The 24,895-nt window shown below is 45.7% G+C and overlaps 49 non-coding genes across 49 annotated transcripts; all 49 read left to right on the forward strand.

Annotated features, from left to right (window-relative positions):
- The first annotated feature begins 237 nt into the window (after positions 1 to 237).
- Positions 238 to 356, forward strand: LOC125605862. The gene has a single exon (XR_007337288.1). It is a non-coding gene; the product is annotated as a 5S ribosomal RNA (ribosomal RNA).
- A 384-nt stretch (positions 357 to 740) lies between these two features.
- On the forward strand, positions 741 to 859 carry LOC125605863. The gene has a single exon (XR_007337289.1). It is a non-coding gene; the product is annotated as a 5S ribosomal RNA (ribosomal RNA).
- Positions 860 to 1,243: 384 nt separating this feature from the next.
- LOC125605864 lies at positions 1,244 to 1,362 on the forward strand. The gene has a single exon (XR_007337290.1). It is a non-coding gene; the product is annotated as a 5S ribosomal RNA (ribosomal RNA).
- Positions 1,363 to 1,745: 383 nt separating this feature from the next.
- Positions 1,746 to 1,864, forward strand: LOC125605865. The gene has a single exon (XR_007337291.1). It is a non-coding gene; the product is annotated as a 5S ribosomal RNA (ribosomal RNA).
- A 384-nt stretch (positions 1,865 to 2,248) lies between these two features.
- LOC125605867 lies at positions 2,249 to 2,367 on the forward strand. Its single transcript, XR_007337293.1, has one exon. It is a non-coding gene; the product is annotated as a 5S ribosomal RNA (ribosomal RNA).
- Positions 2,368 to 2,751: 384 nt separating this feature from the next.
- On the forward strand, positions 2,752 to 2,870 carry LOC125605868. The gene has a single exon (XR_007337294.1). It is a non-coding gene; the product is annotated as a 5S ribosomal RNA (ribosomal RNA).
- Positions 2,871 to 3,254: 384 nt separating this feature from the next.
- LOC125605869 lies at positions 3,255 to 3,373 on the forward strand. Its single transcript, XR_007337295.1, has one exon. It is a non-coding gene; the product is annotated as a 5S ribosomal RNA (ribosomal RNA).
- Positions 3,374 to 3,756: 383 nt separating this feature from the next.
- Positions 3,757 to 3,875, forward strand: LOC125605870. The gene has a single exon (XR_007337296.1). It is a non-coding gene; the product is annotated as a 5S ribosomal RNA (ribosomal RNA).
- A 384-nt stretch (positions 3,876 to 4,259) lies between these two features.
- LOC125605871 lies at positions 4,260 to 4,378 on the forward strand. The gene has a single exon (XR_007337297.1). It is a non-coding gene; the product is annotated as a 5S ribosomal RNA (ribosomal RNA).
- A 383-nt stretch (positions 4,379 to 4,761) lies between these two features.
- On the forward strand, positions 4,762 to 4,880 carry LOC125605872. Its single transcript, XR_007337298.1, has one exon. It is a non-coding gene; the product is annotated as a 5S ribosomal RNA (ribosomal RNA).
- A 383-nt stretch (positions 4,881 to 5,263) lies between these two features.
- LOC125605873 lies at positions 5,264 to 5,382 on the forward strand. The gene has a single exon (XR_007337299.1). It is a non-coding gene; the product is annotated as a 5S ribosomal RNA (ribosomal RNA).
- A 381-nt stretch (positions 5,383 to 5,763) lies between these two features.
- On the forward strand, positions 5,764 to 5,882 carry LOC125605874. Its single transcript, XR_007337300.1, has one exon. It is a non-coding gene; the product is annotated as a 5S ribosomal RNA (ribosomal RNA).
- Positions 5,883 to 6,266: 384 nt separating this feature from the next.
- On the forward strand, positions 6,267 to 6,385 carry LOC125605875. Its single transcript, XR_007337301.1, has one exon. It is a non-coding gene; the product is annotated as a 5S ribosomal RNA (ribosomal RNA).
- A 384-nt stretch (positions 6,386 to 6,769) lies between these two features.
- On the forward strand, positions 6,770 to 6,888 carry LOC125605876. Its single transcript, XR_007337302.1, has one exon. It is a non-coding gene; the product is annotated as a 5S ribosomal RNA (ribosomal RNA).
- A 384-nt stretch (positions 6,889 to 7,272) lies between these two features.
- On the forward strand, positions 7,273 to 7,391 carry LOC125605878. Its single transcript, XR_007337304.1, has one exon. It is a non-coding gene; the product is annotated as a 5S ribosomal RNA (ribosomal RNA).
- A 384-nt stretch (positions 7,392 to 7,775) lies between these two features.
- On the forward strand, positions 7,776 to 7,894 carry LOC125605879. Its single transcript, XR_007337305.1, has one exon. It is a non-coding gene; the product is annotated as a 5S ribosomal RNA (ribosomal RNA).
- Positions 7,895 to 8,278: 384 nt separating this feature from the next.
- On the forward strand, positions 8,279 to 8,397 carry LOC125605880. Its single transcript, XR_007337306.1, has one exon. It is a non-coding gene; the product is annotated as a 5S ribosomal RNA (ribosomal RNA).
- A 384-nt stretch (positions 8,398 to 8,781) lies between these two features.
- Positions 8,782 to 8,900, forward strand: LOC125605881. Its single transcript, XR_007337307.1, has one exon. It is a non-coding gene; the product is annotated as a 5S ribosomal RNA (ribosomal RNA).
- Positions 8,901 to 9,283: 383 nt separating this feature from the next.
- Positions 9,284 to 9,402, forward strand: LOC125605882. Its single transcript, XR_007337308.1, has one exon. It is a non-coding gene; the product is annotated as a 5S ribosomal RNA (ribosomal RNA).
- Positions 9,403 to 9,786: 384 nt separating this feature from the next.
- Positions 9,787 to 9,905, forward strand: LOC125605883. The gene has a single exon (XR_007337309.1). It is a non-coding gene; the product is annotated as a 5S ribosomal RNA (ribosomal RNA).
- Positions 9,906 to 10,286: 381 nt separating this feature from the next.
- Positions 10,287 to 10,405, forward strand: LOC125605884. Its single transcript, XR_007337310.1, has one exon. It is a non-coding gene; the product is annotated as a 5S ribosomal RNA (ribosomal RNA).
- Positions 10,406 to 10,789: 384 nt separating this feature from the next.
- LOC125605885 lies at positions 10,790 to 10,908 on the forward strand. The gene has a single exon (XR_007337311.1). It is a non-coding gene; the product is annotated as a 5S ribosomal RNA (ribosomal RNA).
- A 384-nt stretch (positions 10,909 to 11,292) lies between these two features.
- On the forward strand, positions 11,293 to 11,411 carry LOC125605886. Its single transcript, XR_007337312.1, has one exon. It is a non-coding gene; the product is annotated as a 5S ribosomal RNA (ribosomal RNA).
- A 381-nt stretch (positions 11,412 to 11,792) lies between these two features.
- On the forward strand, positions 11,793 to 11,911 carry LOC125605887. The gene has a single exon (XR_007337313.1). It is a non-coding gene; the product is annotated as a 5S ribosomal RNA (ribosomal RNA).
- Positions 11,912 to 12,294: 383 nt separating this feature from the next.
- On the forward strand, positions 12,295 to 12,413 carry LOC125605889. Its single transcript, XR_007337315.1, has one exon. It is a non-coding gene; the product is annotated as a 5S ribosomal RNA (ribosomal RNA).
- Positions 12,414 to 12,797: 384 nt separating this feature from the next.
- On the forward strand, positions 12,798 to 12,916 carry LOC125605890. Its single transcript, XR_007337316.1, has one exon. It is a non-coding gene; the product is annotated as a 5S ribosomal RNA (ribosomal RNA).
- A 383-nt stretch (positions 12,917 to 13,299) lies between these two features.
- Positions 13,300 to 13,418, forward strand: LOC125605891. Its single transcript, XR_007337317.1, has one exon. It is a non-coding gene; the product is annotated as a 5S ribosomal RNA (ribosomal RNA).
- A 383-nt stretch (positions 13,419 to 13,801) lies between these two features.
- Positions 13,802 to 13,920, forward strand: LOC125605892. Its single transcript, XR_007337318.1, has one exon. It is a non-coding gene; the product is annotated as a 5S ribosomal RNA (ribosomal RNA).
- Positions 13,921 to 14,303: 383 nt separating this feature from the next.
- Positions 14,304 to 14,422, forward strand: LOC125605893. The gene has a single exon (XR_007337319.1). It is a non-coding gene; the product is annotated as a 5S ribosomal RNA (ribosomal RNA).
- Positions 14,423 to 14,805: 383 nt separating this feature from the next.
- LOC125605894 lies at positions 14,806 to 14,924 on the forward strand. Its single transcript, XR_007337320.1, has one exon. It is a non-coding gene; the product is annotated as a 5S ribosomal RNA (ribosomal RNA).
- Positions 14,925 to 15,308: 384 nt separating this feature from the next.
- Positions 15,309 to 15,427, forward strand: LOC125605895. Its single transcript, XR_007337321.1, has one exon. It is a non-coding gene; the product is annotated as a 5S ribosomal RNA (ribosomal RNA).
- Positions 15,428 to 15,810: 383 nt separating this feature from the next.
- LOC125605896 lies at positions 15,811 to 15,929 on the forward strand. Its single transcript, XR_007337322.1, has one exon. It is a non-coding gene; the product is annotated as a 5S ribosomal RNA (ribosomal RNA).
- A 383-nt stretch (positions 15,930 to 16,312) lies between these two features.
- LOC125605897 lies at positions 16,313 to 16,431 on the forward strand. The gene has a single exon (XR_007337323.1). It is a non-coding gene; the product is annotated as a 5S ribosomal RNA (ribosomal RNA).
- Positions 16,432 to 16,813: 382 nt separating this feature from the next.
- On the forward strand, positions 16,814 to 16,932 carry LOC125605898. The gene has a single exon (XR_007337324.1). It is a non-coding gene; the product is annotated as a 5S ribosomal RNA (ribosomal RNA).
- Positions 16,933 to 17,313: 381 nt separating this feature from the next.
- On the forward strand, positions 17,314 to 17,432 carry LOC125605900. The gene has a single exon (XR_007337326.1). It is a non-coding gene; the product is annotated as a 5S ribosomal RNA (ribosomal RNA).
- Positions 17,433 to 17,811: 379 nt separating this feature from the next.
- Positions 17,812 to 17,930, forward strand: LOC125605901. Its single transcript, XR_007337327.1, has one exon. It is a non-coding gene; the product is annotated as a 5S ribosomal RNA (ribosomal RNA).
- A 380-nt stretch (positions 17,931 to 18,310) lies between these two features.
- On the forward strand, positions 18,311 to 18,429 carry LOC125605902. Its single transcript, XR_007337328.1, has one exon. It is a non-coding gene; the product is annotated as a 5S ribosomal RNA (ribosomal RNA).
- Positions 18,430 to 18,813: 384 nt separating this feature from the next.
- Positions 18,814 to 18,932, forward strand: LOC125605911. Its single transcript, XR_007337337.1, has one exon. It is a non-coding gene; the product is annotated as a 5S ribosomal RNA (ribosomal RNA).
- Positions 18,933 to 19,317: 385 nt separating this feature from the next.
- On the forward strand, positions 19,318 to 19,436 carry LOC125605903. The gene has a single exon (XR_007337329.1). It is a non-coding gene; the product is annotated as a 5S ribosomal RNA (ribosomal RNA).
- A 383-nt stretch (positions 19,437 to 19,819) lies between these two features.
- On the forward strand, positions 19,820 to 19,938 carry LOC125605904. Its single transcript, XR_007337330.1, has one exon. It is a non-coding gene; the product is annotated as a 5S ribosomal RNA (ribosomal RNA).
- Positions 19,939 to 20,316: 378 nt separating this feature from the next.
- On the forward strand, positions 20,317 to 20,435 carry LOC125605905. Its single transcript, XR_007337331.1, has one exon. It is a non-coding gene; the product is annotated as a 5S ribosomal RNA (ribosomal RNA).
- Positions 20,436 to 20,816: 381 nt separating this feature from the next.
- LOC125605914 lies at positions 20,817 to 20,935 on the forward strand. Its single transcript, XR_007337340.1, has one exon. It is a non-coding gene; the product is annotated as a 5S ribosomal RNA (ribosomal RNA).
- Positions 20,936 to 21,317: 382 nt separating this feature from the next.
- On the forward strand, positions 21,318 to 21,436 carry LOC125605906. The gene has a single exon (XR_007337332.1). It is a non-coding gene; the product is annotated as a 5S ribosomal RNA (ribosomal RNA).
- Positions 21,437 to 21,822: 386 nt separating this feature from the next.
- LOC125605907 lies at positions 21,823 to 21,941 on the forward strand. The gene has a single exon (XR_007337333.1). It is a non-coding gene; the product is annotated as a 5S ribosomal RNA (ribosomal RNA).
- A 383-nt stretch (positions 21,942 to 22,324) lies between these two features.
- Positions 22,325 to 22,442, forward strand: LOC125605916. Its single transcript, XR_007337342.1, has one exon. It is a non-coding gene; the product is annotated as a 5S ribosomal RNA (ribosomal RNA).
- A 382-nt stretch (positions 22,443 to 22,824) lies between these two features.
- LOC125605908 lies at positions 22,825 to 22,943 on the forward strand. The gene has a single exon (XR_007337334.1). It is a non-coding gene; the product is annotated as a 5S ribosomal RNA (ribosomal RNA).
- A 379-nt stretch (positions 22,944 to 23,322) lies between these two features.
- On the forward strand, positions 23,323 to 23,441 carry LOC125605909. The gene has a single exon (XR_007337335.1). It is a non-coding gene; the product is annotated as a 5S ribosomal RNA (ribosomal RNA).
- A 382-nt stretch (positions 23,442 to 23,823) lies between these two features.
- LOC125605917 lies at positions 23,824 to 23,941 on the forward strand. The gene has a single exon (XR_007337343.1). It is a non-coding gene; the product is annotated as a 5S ribosomal RNA (ribosomal RNA).
- A 382-nt stretch (positions 23,942 to 24,323) lies between these two features.
- Positions 24,324 to 24,441, forward strand: LOC125605918. The gene has a single exon (XR_007337344.1). It is a non-coding gene; the product is annotated as a 5S ribosomal RNA (ribosomal RNA).
- The last annotated feature ends 454 nt before the right edge of the window (positions 24,442 to 24,895 follow it).

Raw genomic sequence — 24,895 nt, forward strand, 5'->3', positions numbered from 1 at the left:
CAATTTTTCGGGCCCAAATTCAGCCGTTTTGACCCTCAAACGGGCTGCAGAAAGTTAAGGGACGTAAAAAAGGATCCCAATCGGATTTTCAGGTTGTTTTTGATGCTTTCTTAACGCCATTAACCTCGATGCACTATTCCGCTGAAAAAAAAAATCACAAAATCATGTGGGCCCCACGGCCTTACACTTGGATTGGCCGAAACAAATGATATATGGAAACGCGAGTGATGTACTAACGGGTGCGATCATACCAGCACTAATGCACCGGATCCCATCAGAACTCCGCAGTTAAGCGTGCTTGGGCGAGAGTAGTACTAGGATGGGTGACCTCCCGGGAAGTCCTCGTGTTGCACCCCTTTTTATTATTATTTTTATTTTATTATTCGGCCTAAAACGAGTCTAAACTTGGAAACTTCATAACTTTTGAACCGTGAGGAACTACGTCGCCCATAGCACCATTTCGGAAAGGCCCAGAAACCATAAAGGGCGGTGAATAGGGGTGGCAATTTTTCGGGCCCAAATTCAGCCGTTTTGACCCTCAAACGGGCTGCAGAAAGTTAAGGGACGTAAAAAAGGATCCCAATCGGATTTTCAGGTTGTTTTTGATGCTTTCTTAACGCCATTAACCTCGATGCACTATTCCGCTGAAAAAAAAAATCACAAAATCATGTGGGCCCCACGGCCTTACACTTGGATTGGCCGAAACAAATGATATATGGAAACGCGAGTGATGTACTAACGGGTGCGATCATACCAGCACTAATGCACCGGATCCCATCAGAACTCCGCAGTTAAGCGTGCTTGGGCGAGAGTAGTACTAGGATGGGTGACCTCCCGGGAAGTCCTCGTGTTGCACCCCTTTTTATTATTATTTTTATTTTATTATTCGGCCTAAAACGAGTCTAAACTTGGAAACTTCATAACTTTTGAACCGTGAGGAACTACGTCGCCCATAGCACCATTTCGGAAAGGCCCAGAAACCATAAAGGGCGGTGAATAGGGGTGGCAATTTTTCGGGCCCAAATTCAGCCGTTTTGACCCTCAAACGGGCTGCAGAAAGTTAAGGGACGTAAAAAAGGATCCCAATCGGATTTTCAGGTTGTTTTTGATGCTTTCTTAACGCCATTAACCTCGATGCACTATTCCGCTGAAAAAAAAAATCACAAAATCATGTGGGCCCCACGGCCTTACACTTGGATTGGCCGAAACAAATGATATATGGAAACGCGAGTGATGTACTAACGGGTGCGATCATACCAGCACTAATGCACCGGATCCCATCAGAACTCCGCAGTTAAGCGTGCTTGGGCGAGAGTAGTACTAGGATGGGTGACCTCCCGGGAAGTCCTCGTGTTGCACCCCTTTTTATTATTATTTTTATTTTATTATTCGGCCTAAAACGAGTCTAAACTTGGAAACTCATAACTTTTGAACCGTGAGGAACTACGTCGCCCATAGCACCATTTCGGAAAGGCCCAGAAACCATAAAGGGCGGTGAATAGGGGTGGCAATTTTTCGGGCCCAAATTCAGCCGTTTTGACCCTCAAACGGGCTGCAGAAAGTTAAGGGACGTAAAAAAGGATCCCAATCGGATTTTCAGGTTGTTTTTGATGCTTTCTTAACGCCATTAACCTCGATGCACTATTCCGCTGAAAAAAAAAATCACAAAATCATGTGGGCCCCACGGCCTTACACTTGGATTGGCCGAAACAAATGATATATGGAAACGCGAGTGATGTACTAACGGGTGCGATCATACCAGCACTAATGCACCGGATCCCATCAGAACTCCGCAGTTAAGCGTGCTTGGGCGAGAGTAGTACTAGGATGGGTGACCTCCCGGGAAGTCCTCGTGTTGCACCCCTTTTTATTATTATTTTTATTTTATTATTCGGCCTAAAACGAGTCTAAACTTGGAAACTTCATAACTTTTGAACCGTGAGGAACTACGTCGCCCATAGCACCATTTCGGAAAGGCCCAGAAACCATAAAGGGCGGTGAATAGGGGTGGCAATTTTTCGGGCCCAAATTCAGCCGTTTTGACCCTCAAACGGGCTGCAGAAAGTTAAGGGACGTAAAAAAGGATCCCAATCGGATTTTCAGGTTGTTTTTGATGCTTTCTTAACGCCATTAACCTCGATGCACTATTCCGCTGAAAAAAAAAATCACAAAATCATGTGGGCCCCACGGCCTTACACTTGGATTGGCCGAAACAAATGATATATGGAAACGCGAGTGATGTACTAACGGGTGCGATCATACCAGCACTAATGCACCGGATCCCATCAGAACTCCGCAGTTAAGCGTGCTTGGGCGAGAGTAGTACTAGGATGGGTGACCTCCCGGGAAGTCCTCGTGTTGCACCCCTTTTTATTATTATTTTTATTTTATTATTCGGCCTAAAACGAGTCTAAACTTGGAAACTTCATAACTTTTGAACCGTGAGGAACTACGTCGCCCATAGCACCATTTCGGAAAGGCCCAGAAACCATAAAGGGCGGTGAATAGGGGTGGCAATTTTTCGGGCCCAAATTCAGCCGTTTTGACCCTCAAACGGGCTGCAGAAAGTTAAGGGACGTAAAAAAGGATCCCAATCGGATTTTCAGGTTGTTTTTGATGCTTTCTTAACGCCATTAACCTCGATGCACTATTCCGCTGAAAAAAAAAATCACAAAATCATGTGGGCCCCACGGCCTTACACTTGGATTGGCCGAAACAAATGATATATGGAAACGCGAGTGATGTACTAACGGGTGCGATCATACCAGCACTAATGCACCGGATCCCATCAGAACTCCGCAGTTAAGCGTGCTTGGGCGAGAGTAGTACTAGGATGGGTGACCTCCCGGGAAGTCCTCGTGTTGCACCCCTTTTTATTATTATTTTTATTTTATTATTCGGCCTAAAACGAGTCTAAACTTGGAAACTTCATAACTTTTGAACCGTGAGGAACTACGTCGCCCATAGCACCATTTCGGAAAGGCCCAGAAACCATAAAGGGCGGTGAATAGGGGTGGCAATTTTTCGGGCCCAAATTCAGCCGTTTTGACCCTCAAACGGGCTGCAGAAAGTTAAGGGACGTAAAAAAGGATCCCAATCGGATTTTCAGGTTGTTTTTGATGCTTTCTTAACGCCATTAACCTCGATGCACTATTCCGCTGAAAAAAAAAATCACAAAATCATGTGGGCCCCACGGCCTTACACTTGGATTGGCCGAAACAAATGATATATGGAAACGCGAGTGATGTACTAACGGGTGCGATCATACCAGCACTAATGCACCGGATCCCATCAGAACTCCGCAGTTAAGCGTGCTTGGGCGAGAGTAGTACTAGGATGGGTGACCTCCCGGGAAGTCCTCGTGTTGCACCCCTTTTTATTATTATTTTTATTTTATTATTCGGCCTAAAACGAGTCTAAACTTGGAAACTTCATAACTTTTGAACCGTGAGGAACTACGTCGCCCATAGCACCATTTCGGAAAGGCCCAGAAACCATAAAGGGCGGTGAATAGGGGTGGCAATTTTTCGGGCCCAAATTCAGCCGTTTTGACCCTCAAACGGGCTGCAGAAAGTTAAGGGACGTAAAAAAGGATCCCAATCGGATTTTCAGGTTGTTTTTGATGCTTTCTTAACGCCATTAACCTCGATGCACTATTCCGCTGAAAAAAAAATCACAAAATCATGTGGGCCCCACGGCCTTACACTTGGATTGGCCGAAACAAATGATATATGGAAACGCGAGTGATGTACTAACGGGTGCGATCATACCAGCACTAATGCACCGGATCCCATCAGAACTCCGCAGTTAAGCGTGCTTGGGCGAGAGTAGTACTAGGATGGGTGACCTCCCGGGAAGTCCTCGTGTTGCACCCCTTTTTATTATTATTTTTATTTTATTATTCGGCCTAAAACGAGTCTAAACTTGGAAACTTCATAACTTTTGAACCGTGAGGAACTACGTCGCCCATAGCACCATTTCGGAAAGGCCCAGAAACCATAAAGGGCGGTGAATAGGGGTGGCAATTTTTCGGGCCCAAATTCAGCCGTTTTGACCCTCAAACGGGCTGCAGAAAGTTAAGGGACGTAAAAAAGGATCCCAATCGGATTTTCAGGTTGTTTTTGATGCTTTCTTAACGCCATTAACCTCGATGCACTATTCCGCTGAAAAAAAAAATCACAAAATCATGTGGGCCCCACGGCCTTACACTTGGATTGGCCGAAACAAATGATATATGGAAACGCGAGTGATGTACTAACGGGTGCGATCATACCAGCACTAATGCACCGGATCCCATCAGAACTCCGCAGTTAAGCGTGCTTGGGCGAGAGTAGTACTAGGATGGGTGACCTCCCGGGAAGTCCTCGTGTTGCACCCCTTTTTATTATTATTTTTATTTTATTATTCGGCCTAAAACGAGTCTAAACTTGGAAACTCATAACTTTTGAACCGTGAGGAACTACGTCGCCCATAGCACCATTTCGGAAAGGCCCAGAAACCATAAAGGGCGGTGAATAGGGGTGGCAATTTTTCGGGCCCAAATTCAGCCGTTTTGACCCTCAAACGGGCTGCAGAAAGTTAAGGGACGTAAAAAAGGATCCCAATCGGATTTTCAGGTTGTTTTTGATGCTTTCTTAACGCCATTAACCTCGATGCACTATTCCGCTGAAAAAAAAAATCACAAAATCATGTGGGCCCCACGGCCTTACACTTGGATTGGCCGAAACAAATGATATATGGAAACGCGAGTGATGTACTAACGGGTGCGATCATACCAGCACTAATGCACCGGATCCCATCAGAACTCCGCAGTTAAGCGTGCTTGGGCGAGAGTAGTACTAGGATGGGTGACCTCCCGGGAAGTCCTCGTGTTGCACCCCTTTTTATTATTATTTTTATTTTATTATTCGGCCTAAAACGAGTCTAAACTTGGAAACTCATAACTTTTGAACCGTGAGGAACTACGTCGCCCATAGCACCATTTCGGAAAGGCCCAGAAACCATAAAGGGCGGTGAATAGGGGTGGCAATTTTTCGGGCCCAAATTCAGCCGTTTTGACCCTCAAACGGGCTGCAGAAAGTTAAGGGACGTAAAAAAGGATCCCAATCGGATTTTCAGGTTGTTTTTGATGCTTTCTTAACGCCATTAACCTCGATGCACTATTCCGCTGAAAAAAAAAATCACAAAATCATGTGGGCCCCACGGCCTTACACTTGGATTGGCCGAAACAAATGATATATGGAAACGCGAGTGATGTACTAACGGGTGCGATCATACCAGCACTAATGCACCGGATCCCATCAGAACTCCGCAGTTAAGCGTGCTTGGGCGAGAGTAGTACTAGGATGGGTGACCTCCCGGGAAGTCCTCGTGTTGCACCCCTTTTTATTATTATTTTTATTTTATTATTCGGCCTAAAACGAGTCTAAACTTGGAAACTCATAACTTTTGAACCGTGAGGAACTACGTCGCCCATAGCACCATTTCGGAAAGGCCCAGAAACCATAAAGGGCGGTGAATAGGGGTGGCAATTTTTCGGGCCCAAATTCAGCCGTTTTGACCCTCAAACGGGCTGCAGAAAGTTAAGGGACGTAAAAAAGGATCCCAATCGGATTTTCAGGTTGTTTTTGATGCTTTCTTAACGCCATTAACCTCGATGCACTATTCCGCTGAAAAAAAAAATCAAAATCATGTGGGCCCCACGGCCTTACACTTGGATTGGCCGAAACAAATGATATATGGAAACGCGAGTGATGTACTAACGGGTGCGATCATACCAGCACTAATGCACCGGATCCCATCAGAACTCCGCAGTTAAGCGTGCTTGGGCGAGAGTAGTACTAGGATGGGTGACCTCCCGGGAAGTCCTCGTGTTGCACCCCTTTTTATTATTATTTTTATTTTATTATTCGGCCTAAAACGAGTCTAAACTTGGAAACTTCATAACTTTTGAACCGTGAGGAACTACGTCGCCCATAGCACCATTTCGGAAAGGCCCAGAAACCATAAAGGGCGGTGAATAGGGGTGGCAATTTTTCGGGCCCAAATTCAGCCGTTTTGACCCTCAAACGGGCTGCAGAAAGTTAAGGGACGTAAAAAAGGATCCCAATCGGATTTTCAGGTTGTTTTTGATGCTTTCTTAACGCCATTAACCTCGATGCACTATTCCGCTGAAAAAAAAAATCACAAAATCATGTGGGCCCCACGGCCTTACACTTGGATTGGCCGAAACAAATGATATATGGAAACGCGAGTGATGTACTAACGGGTGCGATCATACCAGCACTAATGCACCGGATCCCATCAGAACTCCGCAGTTAAGCGTGCTTGGGCGAGAGTAGTACTAGGATGGGTGACCTCCCGGGAAGTCCTCGTGTTGCACCCCTTTTTATTATTATTTTTATTTTATTATTCGGCCTAAAACGAGTCTAAACTTGGAAACTTCATAACTTTTGAACCGTGAGGAACTACGTCGCCCATAGCACCATTTCGGAAAGGCCCAGAAACCATAAAGGGCGGTGAATAGGGGTGGCAATTTTTCGGGCCCAAATTCAGCCGTTTTGACCCTCAAACGGGCTGCAGAAAGTTAAGGGACGTAAAAAAGGATCCCAATCGGATTTTCAGGTTGTTTTTGATGCTTTCTTAACGCCATTAACCTCGATGCACTATTCCGCTGAAAAAAAAAATCACAAAATCATGTGGGCCCCACGGCCTTACACTTGGATTGGCCGAAACAAATGATATATGGAAACGCGAGTGATGTACTAACGGGTGCGATCATACCAGCACTAATGCACCGGATCCCATCAGAACTCCGCAGTTAAGCGTGCTTGGGCGAGAGTAGTACTAGGATGGGTGACCTCCCGGGAAGTCCTCGTGTTGCACCCCTTTTTATTATTATTTTTATTTTATTATTCGGCCTAAAACGAGTCTAAACTTGGAAACTTCATAACTTTTGAACCGTGAGGAACTACGTCGCCCATAGCACCATTTCGGAAAGGCCCAGAAACCATAAAGGGCGGTGAATAGGGGTGGCAATTTTTCGGGCCCAAATTCAGCCGTTTTGACCCTCAAACGGGCTGCAGAAAGTTAAGGGACGTAAAAAAGGATCCCAATCGGATTTTCAGGTTGTTTTTGATGCTTTCTTAACGCCATTAACCTCGATGCACTATTCCGCTGAAAAAAAAAATCACAAAATCATGTGGGCCCCACGGCCTTACACTTGGATTGGCCGAAACAAATGATATATGGAAACGCGAGTGATGTACTAACGGGTGCGATCATACCAGCACTAATGCACCGGATCCCATCAGAACTCCGCAGTTAAGCGTGCTTGGGCGAGAGTAGTACTAGGATGGGTGACCTCCCGGGAAGTCCTCGTGTTGCACCCCTTTTTATTATTATTTTTATTTTATTATTCGGCCTAAAACGAGTCTAAACTTGGAAACTTCATAACTTTTGAACCGTGAGGAACTACGTCGCCCATAGCACCATTTCGGAAAGGCCCAGAAACCATAAAGGGCGGTGAATAGGGGTGGCAATTTTTCGGGCCCAAATTCAGCCGTTTTGACCCTCAAACGGGCTGCAGAAAGTTAAGGGACGTAAAAAAGGATCCCAATCGGATTTTCAGGTTGTTTTTGATGCTTTCTTAACGCCATTAACCTCGATGCACTATTCCGCTGAAAAAAAAAATCACAAAATCATGTGGGCCCCACGGCCTTACACTTGGATTGGCCGAAACAAATGATATATGGAAACGCGAGTGATGTACTAACGGGTGCGATCATACCAGCACTAATGCACCGGATCCCATCAGAACTCCGCAGTTAAGCGTGCTTGGGCGAGAGTAGTACTAGGATGGGTGACCTCCCGGGAAGTCCTCGTGTTGCACCCCTTTTTATTATTATTTTTATTTTATTATTCGGCCTAAAACGAGTCTAAACTTGGAAACTTCATAACTTTTGAACCGTGAGGAACTACGTCGCCCATAGCACCATTTCGGAAAGGCCCAGAAACCATAAAGGGCGGTGAATAGGGGTGGCAATTTTTCGGGCCCAAATTCAGCCGTTTTGACCCTCAAACGGGCTGCAGAAAGTTAAGGGACGTAAAAAAGGATCCCAATCGGATTTTCAGGTTGTTTTTGATGCTTTCTTAACGCCATTAACCTCGATGCACTATTCCGCTGAAAAAAAAAATCACAAAATCATGTGGGCCCCACGGCCTTACACTTGGATTGGCCGAAACAAATGATATATGGAAACGCGAGTGATGTACTAACGGGTGCGATCATACCAGCACTAATGCACCGGATCCCATCAGAACTCCGCAGTTAAGCGTGCTTGGGCGAGAGTAGTACTAGGATGGGTGACCTCCCGGGAAGTCCTCGTGTTGCACCCCTTTTTATTATTATTTTTATTTTATTTTTCGGCCTAAAACGAGTCTAAACTTGGAAACCTCATAACTTTTGAACCGTGAGGAACTACGTCGCCCATAGCACCATTTCGGAAAGGCCCAGAAACCATAAAGGGCGGTGAATAGGGGTGGCAATTTTTCGGGCCCAAATTCAGCCGTTTTGACCCTCAAACGGGCTGCAGAAAGTTAAGGGACGTAAAAAAGGATCCCAATCGGATTTTCAGGTTGTTTTTGATGCTTTCTTAACGCCATTAACCTCGATGCACTATTCCGCTGAAAAAAAAAATCACAAAATCATGTGGGCCCCACGGCCTTACACTTGGATTGGCCGAAACAAATGATATATGGAAACGCGAGTGATGTACTAACGGGTGCGATCATACCAGCACTAATGCACCGGATCCCATCAGAACTCCGCAGTTAAGCGTGCTTGGGCGAGAGTAGTACTAGGATGGGTGACCTCCCGGGAAGTCCTCGTGTTGCACCCCTTTTTATTATTATTTTTATTTTATTATTCGGCCTAAAACGAGTCTAAACTTGGAAACCTCATAACTTTTGAACCGTGAGGAACTACGTCGCCCATAGCACCATTTCGGAAAGGCCCAGAAACCATAAAGGGCGGTGAATAGGGGTGGCAATTTTTCGGGCCCAAATTCAGCCGTTTTGACCCTCAAACGGGCTGCAGAAAGTTAAGGGACGTAAAAAAGGATCCCAATCGGATTTTCAGGTTGTTTTTGATGCTTTCTTAACGCCATTAACCTCGATGCACTATTCCGCTGAAAAAAAAAGTAGAAAATCATGTGGGCCCCACGGCCTTACACTTGGATTGGCCGAAACAAATGATATATGGAAACGCGAGTGATGTACTAACGGGTGCGATCATACCAGCACTAATGCACCGGATCCCATCAGAACTCCGCAGTTAAGCGTGCTTGGGCGAGAGTAGTACTAGGATGGGTGACCTCCCGGGAAGTCCTCGTGTTGCACCCCTTTTTATTATTATTTTTATTATATTTTTCGGGCTAAAACGAGTCTAAACTTGGAAACCTCATAACTTTTGAACCGTGAGGAACTACGTCGCCCATAGCACCATTTCGGAAAGGCCCAGAAACCATAAAGGGCGGTGAATAGGGGTGGCAATTTTTCGGGCCCAAATTCAGCCGTTTTGACCCTCAAACGGGCTGCAGAAAGTTAAGGGACGTAAAAAAGGATCCCAATCGGATTTTCAGGTTGTTTTTGATGCTTTCTTAACGCCATTAACCTCGATGCACTATTCCGCTGAAAAAAAAAATCAGAAAATCATGTGGGCCCCACGGCCTTACACTTGGATTGGCCGAAACAAATGATATATGGAAACGCGAGTGATGTACTAACGGGTGCGATCATACCAGCACTAATGCACCGGATCCCATCAGAACTCCGCAGTTAAGCGTGCTTGGGCGAGAGTAGTACTAGGATGGGTGACCTCCCGGGAAGTCCTCGTGTTGCACCCCTTTTTATTATTATTTTATTTTATTTTTCGGCCTAAAACGAGTCTAAACTTGGAAACCTCATAACTTTTGAACCGTGAGGAACTACGTCGCCCATAGCACCATTTCGGAAAGGCCCAGAAACCATAAAGGGCGGTGAATAGGGGTGGCAATTTTTCGGGCCCAAATTCAGCCGTTTTGACCCTCAAACGGGCTGCAGAAAGTTAAGGGACGTAAAAAAGGATCCCAATCGGATTTTCAGGTTGTTTTTGATGCTTTCTTAACGCCATTAACCTCGATGCACTATTCCGCTGAAAAAAAAAACAAAAATCATGTGGGCCCCACGGCCTTACACTTGGATTGGCCGAAACAAATGATATATGGAAACGCGAGTGATGTACTAACGGGTGCGATCATACCAGCACTAATGCACCGGATCCCATCAGAACTCCGCAGTTAAGCGTGCTTGGGCGAGAGTAGTACTAGGATGGGTGACCTCCCGGGAAGTCCTCGTGTTGCACCCCTTTTTATTATTATTTTTATTTTATTATTCGGCCTAAAACGAGTCTAAACTTGGAAACCTCATAACTTTTGAACCGTGAGGAACTACGTCGCCCATAGCACCATTTCGGAAAGGCCCAGAAACCATAAAGGGCGGTGAATAGGGGTGGCAATTTTTCGGGCCCAAATTCAGCCGTTTTGACCCTCAAACGGGCTGCAGAAAGTTAAGGGACGTAAAAAAGGATCCCAATCGGATTTTCAGGTTGTTTTTGATGCTTTCTTAACGCCATTAACCTCGATGCACTATTCCGCTGAAAAAAAAAGTAAGAAAATCATGTGGGCCCCACGGCCTTACACTTGGATTGGCCGAAACAAATGATATATGGAAACGCGAGTGATGTACTAACGGGTGCGATCATACCAGCACTAATGCACCGGATCCCATCAGAACTCCGCAGTTAAGCGTGCTTGGGCGAGAGTAGTACTAGGATGGGTGACCTCCCGGGAAGTCCTCGTGTTGCACCCCTTTTTATTATTATTTTTATTTTATTATTCGGCCTAAAACGAGTCTAAACTTGGAAACCTCATAACTTTTGAACCGTGAGGAACTACGTCGCCCATAGCACCATTTCGGAAAGGCCCAGAAACCATAAAGGGCGGTGAATAGGGGTGGCAATTTTTCGGGCCCAAATTCAGCCGTTTTGACCCTCAAACGGGCTGCAGAAAGTTAAGGGACGTAAAAAAGGATCCCAATCGGATTTTCAGGTTGTTTTTGATGCTTTCTTAACGCCATTAACCTCGATGCACTATTCCGCTGAAAAAAAAAGTAAGAAAATCATGTGGGCCCCACGGCCTTACACTTGGATTGGCCGAAACAAATGATATATGGAAACGCGAGTGATGTACTAACGGGTGCGATCATACCAGCACTAATGCACCGGATCCCATCAGAACTCCGCAGTTAAGCGTGCTTGGGCGAGAGTAGTACTAGGATGGGTGACCTCCCGGGAAGTCCTCGTGTTGCACCCCTTTTTATTATTATTTTTATTTATTTTCGGCCTAAAACGAGTCTAAACTTGGAAACCTCATAACTTTTGAACCGTGAGGAACTACGTCGCCCATAGCACCATTTCGGAAAGGCCCAGAAACCATAAAGGGCGGTGAATAGGGGTGGCAATTTTTCGGGCCCAAATTCAGCCGTTTTGACCCTCAAACGGGCTGCAGAAAGTTAAGGGACGTAAAAAAGGATCCCAATCGGATTTTCAGGTTGTTTTTGATGCTTTCTTAACGCCATTAACCTCGATGCACTATTCCGCTGAAAAAAAAATCACAAAATCATGTGGGCCCCACGGCCTTACACTTGGATTGGCCGAAACAAATGATATATGGAAACGCGAGTGATGTACTAACGGGTGCGATCATACCAGCACTAATGCACCGGATCCCATCAGAACTCCGCAGTTAAGCGTGCTTGGGCGAGAGTAGTACTAGGATGGGTGACCTCCCGGGAAGTCCTCGTGTTGCACCCCTTTTTATTATTATTTTTATTTTATTTTCGGCCTAAAACGAGTCTAAACTTGGAAACCTCATAACTTTTGAACCGTGAGGAACTACGTCGCCCATAGCACCATTTCGGAAAGGCCCAGAAACCATAAAGGGCGGTGAATAGGGGTGGCAATTTTTCGGGCCCAAATTCAGCCGTTTTGACCCTCAAACGGGCTGCAGAAAGTTAAGGGACGTAAAAAAGGATCCCAATCGGATTTTCAGGTTGTTTTTGATGCTTTCTTAACGCCATTAACCTCGATGCACTATTCCGCTGAAAAAAAAAATCAGAAAATCATGTGGGCCCCACGGCCTTACACTTGGATTGGCCGAAACAAATGATATATGGAAACGCGAGTGATGTACTAACGGGTGCGATCATACCAGCACTAATGCACCGGATCCCATCAGAACTCCGCAGTTAAGCGTGCTTGGGCGAGAGTAGTACTAGGATGGGTGACCTCCCGGGAAGTCCTCGTGTTGCACCCCTTTTTATTATTATTTTTATTTTATTTTTCGGCCTAAAACGAGTCTAAACTTGGAAACCTCATAACTTTTGAACCGTGAGGAACTACGTCGCCCATAGCACCATTTCGGAAAGGCCCAGAAACCATAAAGGGCGGTGAATAGGGGTGGCAATTTTTCGGGCCCAAATTCAGCCGTTTTGACCCTCAAACGGGCTGCAGAAAGTTAAGGGACGTAAAAAAGGATCCCAATCGGATTTTCAGGTTGTTTTTGATGCTTTCTTAACGCCATTAACCTCGATGCACTATTCCGCTGAAAAAAAATATCAGAAAATCATGTGGGCCCCACGGCCTTACACTTGGATTGGCCGAAACAAATGATATATGGAAACGCGAGTGATGTACTAACGGGTGCGATCATACCAGCACTAATGCACCGGATCCCATCAGAACTCCGCAGTTAAGCGTGCTTGGGCGAGAGTAGTACTAGGATGGGTGACCTCCCGGGAAGTCCTCGTGTTGCACCCCTTTTTATTATTATTTTATTTTATTTTTCGGCCTAAAACGAGTCTAAACTTGGAAACCTCATAACTTTTGAACCGTGAGGAACTACGTCGCCCATAGCACCATTTCGGAAAGGCCCAGAAACCATAAAGGGCGGTGAATAGGGGTGGCAATTTTTCGGGCCCAAATTCAGCCGTTTTGACCCTCAAACGGGCTGCAGAAAGTTAAGGGACGTAAAAAAGGATCCCAATCGGATTTTCAGGTTGTTTTTGATGCTTTCTTAACGCCATTAACCTCGATGCACTATTCCGCTGAAAAAAAAAATCAGAAAATCATGTGGGCCCCACGGCCTTACACTTGGATTGGCCGAAACAAATGATATATGGAAACGCGAGTGATGTACTAACGGGTGCGATCATACCAGCACTAATGCACCGGATCCCATCAGAACTCCGCAGTTAAGCGTGCTTGGGCGAGAGTAGTACTAGGATGGGTGACCTCCCGGGAAGTCCTCGTGTTGCACCCCTTTTTATTATTATTTTTATTTTATTTTTCGGCCTAAAACGAGTCTAAACTTGGAAACCTCATAACTTTTGAACCGTGAGGAACTACGTCGCCCATAGCACCATTTCGGAAAGGCCCAGAAACCATAAAGGGCGGTGAATAGGGGTGGCAATTTTTCGGGCCCAAATTCAGCCGTTTTGACCCTCAAACGGGCTGCAGAAAGTTAAGGGACGTAAAAAAGGATCCCAATCGGATTTTCAGGTTGTTTTTGATGCTTTCTTAACGCCATTAACCTCGATGCACTATTCCGCTGAAAAAAAAGTAAGAAAATCATGTGGGCCCCACGGCCTTACACTTGGATTGGCCGAAACAAATGATATATGGAAACGCGAGTGATGTACTAACGGGTGCGATCATACCAGCACTAATGCACCGGATCCCATCAGAACTCCGCAGTTAAGCGTGCTTGGGCGAGAGTAGTACTAGGATGGGTGACCTCCCGGGAAGTCCTCGTGTTGCACCCCTTTTTATTATTATTTTTATTTTATTTTCGGCCTAAAACGAGTCTAAACTTGGAAACTTCATAACTTTTGAACCGTGAGGAACTACGTCGCCCATAGCACCATTTCGGAAAGGCCCAGAAACCATAAAGGGCGGTGAATAGGGGTGGCAATTTTTCGGGCCCAAATTCAGCCGTTTTGACCCTCAAACGGGCTGCAGAAAGTTAAGGGACGTAAAAAAGGATCCCAATCGGATTTTCAGGTTGTTTTTGATGCTTTCTTAACGCCATTAACCTCGATGCACTATTCCGCTGAAAAAAAAAGTCAGAAAATCATGTGGGCCCCACGGCCTTACACTTGGATTGGCCGAAACAAATGATATATGGAAACGCGAGTGATGTACTAACGGGTGCGATCATACCAGCACTAATGCACCGGATCCCATCAGAACTCCGCAGTTAAGCGTGCTTGGGCGAGAGTAGTACTAGGATGGGTGACCTCCCGGGAAGTCCTCGTGTTGCACCCCTTTTTATTATTATTTTTATTTTATTTTTCGGCCTAAAACGAGTCTAAACTTGGAAACTCATAACTTTTGAACCGTGAGGAACTACGTCGCCCATAGCACCATTTCGGAAAGGCCCAGAAACCATAAAGGGCGGTGAATAGGGGTGGCAATTTTTCGGGCCCAAATTCAGCCGTTTTGACCCTCAAACGGGCTGCAGAAAGTTAAGGGACGTAAAAAAGGATCCCAATCGGATTTTCAGGTTGTTTTTGATGCTTTCTTAACGCCATTAACCTCGATGCACTATTCCGCTGAAAAAAAAAATAAGAAAATCATGTGGGCCCCACGGCCTTACACTTGGATTGGCCGAAACAAATGATATATGGAAACGCGAGTGATGTACTAACGGGTGCGATCATACCAGCACTAATGCACCGGATCCCATCAGAACTCCGCAGTTAAGCGTGCTTGGGCGAGAGTAGTACTAGGATGGGTGACCTCCCGGGAAGTCCTCGTGTTGCACCCCTTTTTATTATTATTTTTATTTTATTTTTCGGCCTAAAACGAGTCTAAACTTGGAAACCTCATAACTTTTGAACCGTGAGGAACTACGTCGCCCATAGCACCATTTCGGAAAGGCCCAGAAACCATAAAGGGCGGTGAATAGGGGTGGCAATTTTTCGGGCCCAAATTCAGCCGTTTTGACCCTCAAACGGGCTGCAGAAAGTTAAGGGACGTAAAAAAGGATCCCAATCGGATTTTCAGGTTGTTTTTGATGCTTTCTTAACGCCATTAACCTCGATGCACTATTCCGCTGAAAAAAAAAGTCACAAAATCATGTGGGCCCCACGGCCTTACACTTGGATTGGCCGAAACAAATGATATATGGAAACGCGAGTGATGTACTAACGGGTGCGATCATACCAGCACTAATGCACCGGATCCCATCAGAACTCCGCAGTTAAGCGTGCTTGGGCGAGAGTAGTACTAGGATGGGTGACCTCCCGGGAAGTCCTCGTGTTGCACCCCTTTTTATTATTATTTTTATTTTATTTTTCGGCCTAAAACGAGTCTAAACTTGGAAACCTCATAACTTTTGAACCGTGAGGAACTACGTCGCCCATAGCACCATTTCGGAAAGGCCCAGAAACCATAAAGGGCGGTGAATAGGGGTGGCAATTTTTCGGGCCCAAATTCAGCCGTTTTGACCCTCAAACGGGCTGCAGAAAGTTAAGGGACGTAAAAAAGGATCCCAATCGGATTTTCAGGTTGTTTTTGATGCTTTCTTAACGCCATTAACCTCGATGCACTATTCCGCTGAAAAAAAAATAAGAAAATCATGTGGGCCCCACGGCCTTACACTTGGATTGGCCGAAACAAATGATATATGGAAACGCGAGTGATGTACTAACGGGTGCGATCATACCAGCACTAATGCACCGGATCCCATCAGAACTCCGCAGTTAAGCGTGCTTGGGCGAGAGTAGTACTAGGATGGGTGACCTCCCGGGAAGTCCTCGTGTTGCACCCCTTTTTATTATTATTTTTATTTTATTTTTCGGCCTAAAACGAGTCTAAACTTGGAAACCTCATAACTTTTGAACCGTGAGGAACTACGTCGCCCATAGCACCATTTCGGAAAGGCCCAGAAACCATAAAGGGCGGTGAATAGGGGTGGCAATTTTTCGGGCCCAAATTCAGCCGTTTTGACCCTCAAACGGGCTGCAGAAAGTTAAGGGACGTAAAAAAGGATCCCAATCGGATTTTCAGGTTGTTTTTGATGCTTTCTTAACGCCATTAACCTCGATGCACTATTCCGCTGAAAAAAAAATAAGAAAATCATGTGGGCCCCACGGCCTTACACTTGGATTGGCCGAAACAAATGATATATGGAAACGCGAGTGATGTACTAACGGGTGCGATCATACCAGCACTAATGCACCGGATCCCATCAGAACTCCGCAGTTAAGCGTGCTTGGGCGAGAGTAGTACTAGGATGGGTGACCTCCCGGGAAGTCCTCGTGTTGCACCCCTTTTTATTATTATTTTTATTTATTTTTCGGCCTAAAACGAGTCTAAACTTGGAAACCTCATAACTTTTGAACCGTGAGGAACTACGTCGCCCATAGCACCATTTCGGAAAGGCCCAGAAACCATAAAGGGCGGTGAATAGGGGTGGCAATTTTTCGGGCCCAAATTCAGCCGTTTTGACCCTCAAACGGGCTGCAGAAAGTTAAGGGACGTAAAAAAGGATCCCAATCGGATTTTCAGGTTGTTTTTGATGCTTTCTTAACGCCATTAACCTCGATGCACTATTCCGCTGAAAAAAAAGTCACAAAATCATGTGGGCCCCACGGCCTTACACTTGGATTGGCCGAAACAAATGATATATGGAAACGCGAGTGATGTACTAACGGGTGCGATCATACCAGCACTAATGCACCGGATCCCATCAGAACTCCGCAGTTAAGCGTGCTTGGGCGAGAGTAGTACTAGGATGGGTGACCTCCCGGGAAGTCCTCGTGTTGCACCCCTTTTTATTATTATTTTTATTTTATTTTTCGGCCTAAAACGAGTCTAAACTTGGAAACCTCATAACTTTTGAACCGTGAGGAACTACGTCGCCCATAGCACCATTTCGGAAAGGCCCAGAAACCATAAAGGGCGGTGAATAGGGGTGGCAATTTTTCGGGCCCAAATTCAGCCGTTTTGACCCTCAAACGGGCTGCAGAAAGTTAAGGGACGTAAAAAAGGATCCCAATCGGATTTTCAGGTTGTTTTTGATGCTTTCTTAACGCCATTAACCTCGATGCACTATTCCTGAAAAAAAAATCAGAAAATCATGTGGGCCCCACGGCCTTACACTTGGATTGGCCGAAACAAATGATATATGGAAACGCGAGTGATGTACTAACGGGTGCGATCATACCAGCACTAATGCACCGGATCCCATCAGAACTCCGCAGTTAAGCGTGCTTGGGCGAGAGTAGTACTAGGATGGGTGACCTCCCGGGAAGTCCTCGTGTTGCACCCCTTTTTATTATTATTTTTATTTTATTTTTCGGCCTAAAACGAGTCTAAACTTGGAACCTCATAACTTTTGAACCGTGAGGAACTACGTCGCCCATAGCACCATTTCGGAAAGGCCCAGAAACCATAAAGGCGGTGAATAGGGGTGGCAATTTTTCGGGCCCAAATTCAGCCGTTTTGACCCTCAAACGGGCTGCAGAAAGTTAAGGGACGTAAAAAGGATCCCAATCGGATTTTCAGGTTGTTTTTGATGCTTTCTTAACGCCATTAACCTCGATGCACTATTCCGCTGAAAAAAAAAGTAAGAAAATCATGTGGGCCCCACGGCCTTACACTTGGATTGGCCGAAACAAATGATATGGAAACGCGAGTGATGTACTAACGGGTGCGATCATACCAGCACTAATGCACCGGATCCCATCAGAACTCCGCAGTTAAGCGTGCTTGGGCGAGAGTAGTACTAGGATGGGTGACCTCCCGGGAAGTCCTCGTGTTGCACCCCTTTTTATTATTATTTTATTATTTTTTCGGCCTAAAACGAGTCTAAACTTGGAAACCTCATAACTTTTGAACCGTGAGGAACTACGTCGCCCATAGCACCATTTCGGAAAGGCCCAGAAACCATAAAGGGCGGTGAATAGGGGTGGCAATTTTTCGGGCCCAAATTCAGCCGTTTTGACCCTCAAACGGGCTGCAGAAAGTTAAGGGACGTAAAAAAGGATCCCAATCGGATTTTCAGGTTTTTTGATGCTTTCTTAACGCCATTAACCTCGATGCACTATTCCGCTGAAAAAAAAAGTCACAAAATCATGTGGGCCCCACGGCCTTACACTTGGATTGGCCGAAACAAATGATATATGGAAACGCGAGTGATGTACTAACGGGTGCGATCATACCAGCACTAATGCACCGGATCCCATCAGAACTCCGCAGTTAAGCGTGCTTGGGCGAGAGTAGTACTAGGATGGGTGACCTCCCGGGAAGTCCTCGTGTTGCACCCCTTTTTATTATTATTTTTATTTTATTTTTCGGCCTAAAACGAGTCTAAACTTGGAAACCTCATAACTTTTGAACCGTGAGGAACTACGTCGCCCATAGCACCATTTCGGAAAGGCCCAGAAACCATAAAGGGCGGTGAATAGGGGTGGCAATTTTTCGGGCCCAAATTCAGCCGTTTTGACCCTCAAACGGGCTGCAGAAAGTTAAGGGACGTAAAAAAGGATCCCAATCAGATTTTCAGGTTGTTTTTGATGCTTTCTTAACGCCACTAACCTCGATGCACTATTCCGCTGAAAAAAACAGTAAGAAAATCATGTGGGCCCCACGGCCTTACACTTGGATTGGCCGAAACAAATGATATATGGAAACGCGAGTGATGTACTAACGGGTGCGATCATACCAGCACTAATGCACCGGATCCCATTAGAACTCCGCAGTTAAGCGTGCTTGGGCGAGAGTAGTACTAGGATGGGTGACCTCCCGGGAAGTCCTCGTGTTGCACCCCTTTTTTATTATTATTTTTATTATATTTTTCGGGCTAAAACGAGTCTAAACTTGGAAACCTCATAACTTTTGAACCGTGAGGAACTACGTCGCCCATAGCACCATTTCGGAAAGGCCCAGAAACCATAAAGGGCGGTGAATAGGGGTGGCAATTTTTCGGGCCCAAATTCAGCCGTTTTGACCCTCAAACGGGCTGCAGAAAGTTAAGGGACGTAAAAAAGGATCCCAATCGGATTTTCAGGTTGTTTTTGATGCTTTCTTAACGCCATTAACCTCGATGCACTATTCCGCTGAAAAAAACAGTAAGAAAATCATGTGGGCCCCACGGCCTTACACTTGGATTGGCCGAAACAAATGATATATGGAAACGCGAGTGATGTACTAACGGGTGCGATCATACCAGCACTAATGCACCGGATCCCATCAGAACTCCGCAGTTAAGCGTGCTTGGGCGAGAGTAGTACTAGGATGGGTGACCTCCCGGGAAGTCCTCGTGTTGCACCCCTTTTTTATTATTATTTTTATTTTATTTTTCGGCCTAAAACGAGTCTAAACTTGGAAACCTCATAACTTTTGAACCGTGAGGAACTACGTCGCCCATAGCACCATTTCGGAAAGGCCCAGAAACCATAAAGGGCGGTGAATAGGGGTGGCAATTTTTCGGGCCCAAATTCAGCCGTTTTGACCCTCAAACGGGCTGCAGAAAGTTAAGGGACGTAAAAAAGGATCCCAATCGGATTTTCAGGTTGTTTTTGATGCTTTCTTAACGCCATTAACCTCGATGCACTATTCCGCTGAAAAAAAAGTAAGAAATCATGTGGGCCCCACGGCCTTACACTTGGATTGGCCGAAACAAATGATATATGGAAACGCGAGTGATGTACTAACGGGTGCGATCATACCAGCACTAATGCACCGGATCCCATCAGAACTCCGCAGTTAAGCGTGCTTGGGCGAGAGTAGTACTAGGATGGGTGACCTCCCGGGAAGTCCTCGTGTTGCACCCCTTTTTATTATTATTTTTATTTTTTTTTCGGCCTAAAACGAGTCTAAACTTGGAAACCTCATAACTTTTGAACCGTGAGGAACTACGTCGCCCATAGCACCATTTCGGAAAGGCCCAGAAACCATAAAGGGCGGTGAATAGGGGTGGCAATTTTTCGGGCCCAAATTCAGCCGTTTTGACCCTCAAACGGGCTGCAGAAAGTTAAGGGACGTAAAAAAGATCCCAATCGGATTTTCAGGTTGTTTTTGATGCTTTCTTAACGCCATTAACCTCGATGCACTATTCCGCTGAAAAAAAAAAGAAAATCATGTGGGCCCACGGCCTTACACTTGGATTGGCCGAAACAAATGATATATGGAAACGCGAGTGATGTACTAACGGGTGCGATCATACCAGCACTAATGCACCGGATCCCATCAGAACTCCGCAGTTAAGCGTGCTTGGGCGAGAGTAGTACTAGGATGGGTGACCTCCCGGGAAGTCCTCGTGTTGCACCCCTTTTTATTATTATTTTTATTTTATTTTCGGCCTAAAACGAGTCTAAACTTGGAAACCTCATAACTTTTGAACCGTGAGGAACTACGTCGCCCATAGCACCATTTCGGAAAGGCCCAGAAACCATAAAGGGCGGTGAATAGGGGTGGCAATTTTTCGGGCCCAAATTCAGCCGTTTTGACCCTCAAACGGGCTGCAGAAAGTTAAGGGACGTAAAAAAGGATCCCAATCGGATTTTCAGGTTGTTTTTGATGCTTTCTTAACGCCATTAACCTCGATGCACTATTCCGCTGAAAAAAAAAAAGAAAATCATGTGGGCCCCACGGCCTTACACTTGGATTGGCCGAAACAAATGATATATGGAAACGCGAGTGATGTACTAACGGGTGCGATCATACCAGCACTAATGCACCGGATCCCATCAGAACTCCGCAGTTAAGCGTGCTTGGGCGAGAGTAGTACTAGGATGGGTGACCTCCCGGGAAGTCCTCGTGTTGCACACCCTTTTTATTATTATTTTTATTTTTTTTCGGCCTAAAACGAGTCTAAACTTGGAAACCTCATAACTTTTGAACCGTGAGGAACTACGTCGCCCATAGCACCATTTCGGAAAGGCCCAGAAACCATAAAGGGCGGTGAATAGGGGTGGCAATTTTTCGGGCCCAAATTCAGCCGTTTTGACCCTCAAACGGGCTGCAGAAAGTTAAGGGACGTAAAAAAGGATCCCAATCGGATTTTCAGGTTGTTTTTGATGCTTTCTTAACGCCATTAACCTCGATGCACTATTCCGCTGAAAAAAAAGTAAGAAAATCATGTGGGCCCCACGGCCTTACACTTGGATTGGCCGAAACAAATGATATATGGAAACGCGAGTGATGTACTAACGGGTGCGATCATACCAGCACTAATGCACCGGATCCCATCAGAACTCCGCAGTTAAGCGTGCTTGGGCGAGAGTAGTACTAGGATGGGTGACCTCCCGGGAAGTCCTCGTGTTGCACCCCTTTTTATTATTATTTTTATTTTATTTTTCGGCCTAAAACGAGTCTAAACTTGGAAACCTCATAACTTTTGAACCGTGAGGAACTACGTCGCCCATAGCACCATTTCGGAAAGGCCCAGAAACCATAAAGGGCGGTGAATAGGGGTGGCAATTTTTCGGGCCCAAATTCAGCCGTTTTGACCCTCAAACGGGCTGCAGAAAGTTAAGGGACGTAAAAAAGGATCCCAATCGGATTTTCAGGTTGTTTTTGATGCTTTCTTAACGCCATTAACCTCGATGCACTATTCCGCTGAAAAAAAAAAGTAACAAAATCATGTGGGCCCCACGGCCTTACACTTGGATTGGCCGAAACAAATATATATATGGAAACGCGAGTGATGTACTAACGGGTGCGATCATACCAGCACTAATGCACCGGATCCCATCAGAACTCCGCAGTTAAGCGTGCTTGGGCGAGAGTAGTACTAGGATGGGTGACCTCCCGGGAAGTCCTCGTGTTGCACCCCTTTTTATTATTATTTTTATTTTATTTTTCGGCCTAAAACGAGTCTAAACTTGGAAACCTCATAACTTTTGAACCGTGAGGAACTACGTCGCCCATAGCACCATTTCGGAAAGGCCCAGAAACCATAAAGGGCGGTGAATAGGGGTGGCAATTTTTCGGGCCCAAATTCAGCCGTTTTGACCCTCAAACGGGCTGCAGAAAGTTAAGGGACGTAAAAAAGGATCCCAATCGGATTTTCAGGTTGTTTTTGATGCTTTCTTAACGCCATTAACCTCGATGCACTATTCCGCTGAAAAAAAAAGTACAAAATCATGTGGGCCCCACGGCCTTACACTTGGATTGGCCGAAAAAAATGATATATGGAAACGCGAGTGATGTACTAACGGGTGCGATCATACCAGCACTAATGCACCGGATCCCATCAGAACTCCGCAGTTAAGCGTGCTTGGGCGAGAGTAGTACTAGGATGGGTGACCTCCGGGAAGTCCTCGTGTTGCACCCCTTTTTATTATTATTTTTATTTTATTTTTCGGCCTAAAACGAGTCTAAACTTGGAAACCTCATAACTTTTGAACCGTGAGGAACTACGTCGCCCATAGCACCATTTCGGAAAGGCCCAGAAACCATAAAGGGCGGTGAATAGGGGTGGCAATTTTTCGGGCCCAAATTCAGCCGTTTTGACCCTCAAACGGGCTGCAGAAAGTTAAGGGACGTAAAAAAGGATCCCAATCGGATTTTCAGGTTGTTTTTGATGCTTTCTTAACGCCATTAACCTCGATGCACTATTCCGCTGAAAAAAAGTAAGAAAATCATGTGGGCCCCACGGCCTTACACTTGGATTGGCCGAAACAAATGATATATGGAAACGCGAGTGATGTACTAACGGGTGCGATCATACCAGCACTAATGCACCGGATCCCATCAGAACTCCGCAGTTAAGCGTGCTTGGGCGAGAGTAGTACTAGGATGGGTGACCTCCCGGGAAGTCCTCGTGTTGCACCCCTTTTTATTATTATTTTTATTTATTTTCGGCCTAAAACGAGTCTAAACTTGGAAACTCATAACTTTTGAACCGTGAGGAACTACGTCGCCCATAGCACCATTTCGGAAAGGCCCAGAAACCATAAAGGGCGGTGAATAGGGGTGGCAATTTTTCGGGCCCAAATTCAGCCGTTTTGACCCTCAAACGGGCTGCAGAAAGTTAAGGGACGTAAAAAAGGATCCCAATCGGATTTTCAGGTTGTTTTTGATGCTTTCTTAACGCCATTAACCTCGATGCACTATTCCGCTGAAAAAAAATCAGAAAATCATGTGGGCCCCACGGCCTTACACTTGGATTGGCCGAAACAAATGATATATGGAAACGCGAGTGATGTACTAACGGGTGCGATCATACCAGCACTAATGCACCGGATCCCATCAGAACTCCGCAGTTAAGCGTGCTTGGGCGAGAGTAGTACTAGGATGGGTGACCTCCCGGGAAGTCCTCGTGTTGCACCCCTTTTTATTATTATTTTTATTTTATTTTTCGGCCTAAAACGAGTCTAAACTTGGAACCTCATAACTTTTGAACCGTGAGGAACTACGTCGCCCATAGCACCATTTCGGAAAGGCCCAGAAACCATAAAGGGCGGTGAATAGGGGTGGCAATTTTTCGGGCCCAAATTCAGCCGTTTTGACCCTCAAACGGGCTGCAGAAAGTTAAGGGACGTAAAAAAGGATCCCAATCGGATTTTCAGGTTGTTTTTGATGCTTTCTTAACGCCATTAACCTCGATGCACTATTCCGCTGAAAAAAAAATCAGAAAATCATGTGGGCCCCACGGCCTTACACTTGGATTGGCCGAAACAAATGATATATGGAAACGCGAGTGATGTACTAACGGGTGCGATCATACCAGCACTAATGCACCGGATCCCATCAGAACTCCGCAGTTAAGCGTGCTTGGGCGAGAGTAGTACTAGGATGGGTGACCTCCCGGAAGTCCTCGTGTTGCACCCCTTTTTATTATTATTTTTTATTTTATTTTCGGCCTAAAACGAGTCTAAACTTGGAAACCTCATAACTTTTGAACCGTGAGGAACTACGTCGCCCATAGCACCATTTCGGAAAGCCCAGAAACCATAAGGGCGGTGAATAGGGGTGGCAATTTTTCGGGCCCAAATTCAGCCGTTTTGACCCTCAAACGGGCTGCAGAAAGTTAAGGGACGTAAAAAAGGATCCCAATCGGATTTTCAGGTTGTTTTTGATGCTTTCTTAACGCCATTAACCTCGATGCACTATTCCGCTGAAAAAAAAAATCAGAAAATCATGTGGGCCCCACGGCCTTACACTTGGATTGGCCGAAACAAATGATATATGGAAACGCGAGTGATGTACTAACGGGTGCGATCATACCAGCACTAATGCACCGGATCCCATCAGAACTCCGCAGTTAAGCGTGCTTGGGCGAGAGTAGTACTAGGATGGGTGACCTCCCGGAAGTCCTCGTGTTGCACCCCTTTTTATTATTATTTTTATTTTATTTTTCGGCCTAAAACGAGTCTAAACTTGGAAACCTCATAACTTTTGAACCGTGAGGAACTACGTCGCCCATAGCACCATTTCGGAAAGGCCCAGAAACCATAAAGGGCGGTGAATAGGGTGGCAATTTTTCGGGCCCAATTCATTCAGCCGTTTTGACCCTCAAACGGGCTGCAGAAAGTTAAGGGACGTAAAAAGGATCCCAATCGGATTTTCAGGTTGTTTTTTGATGCTTTCTTAACGCCATTAACCTCGATGCACTATTCCGCTGAAAAAAAAAAACACAAAAGAATGTGGGCCCCACGGCCTTACACTTGGATTGGCCGAAACAAATGATATATGGAAACGCGAGTGATGTACTAAGGGTGCGATCATACCAGCACTAATGCACCGGATCCCATCAGAACTCCGCAGCTAAGCGTGCTTGGGCGA

The sequence above is a fragment of the Brassica napus genome, unplaced genomic scaffold (genome assembly GCF_020379485.1).
Source record: "Brassica napus cultivar Da-Ae unplaced genomic scaffold, Da-Ae ScsIHWf_80;HRSCAF=146, whole genome shotgun sequence".
Lineage (NCBI taxonomy): Eukaryota > Viridiplantae > Streptophyta > Magnoliopsida > Brassicales > Brassicaceae > Brassica > Brassica napus.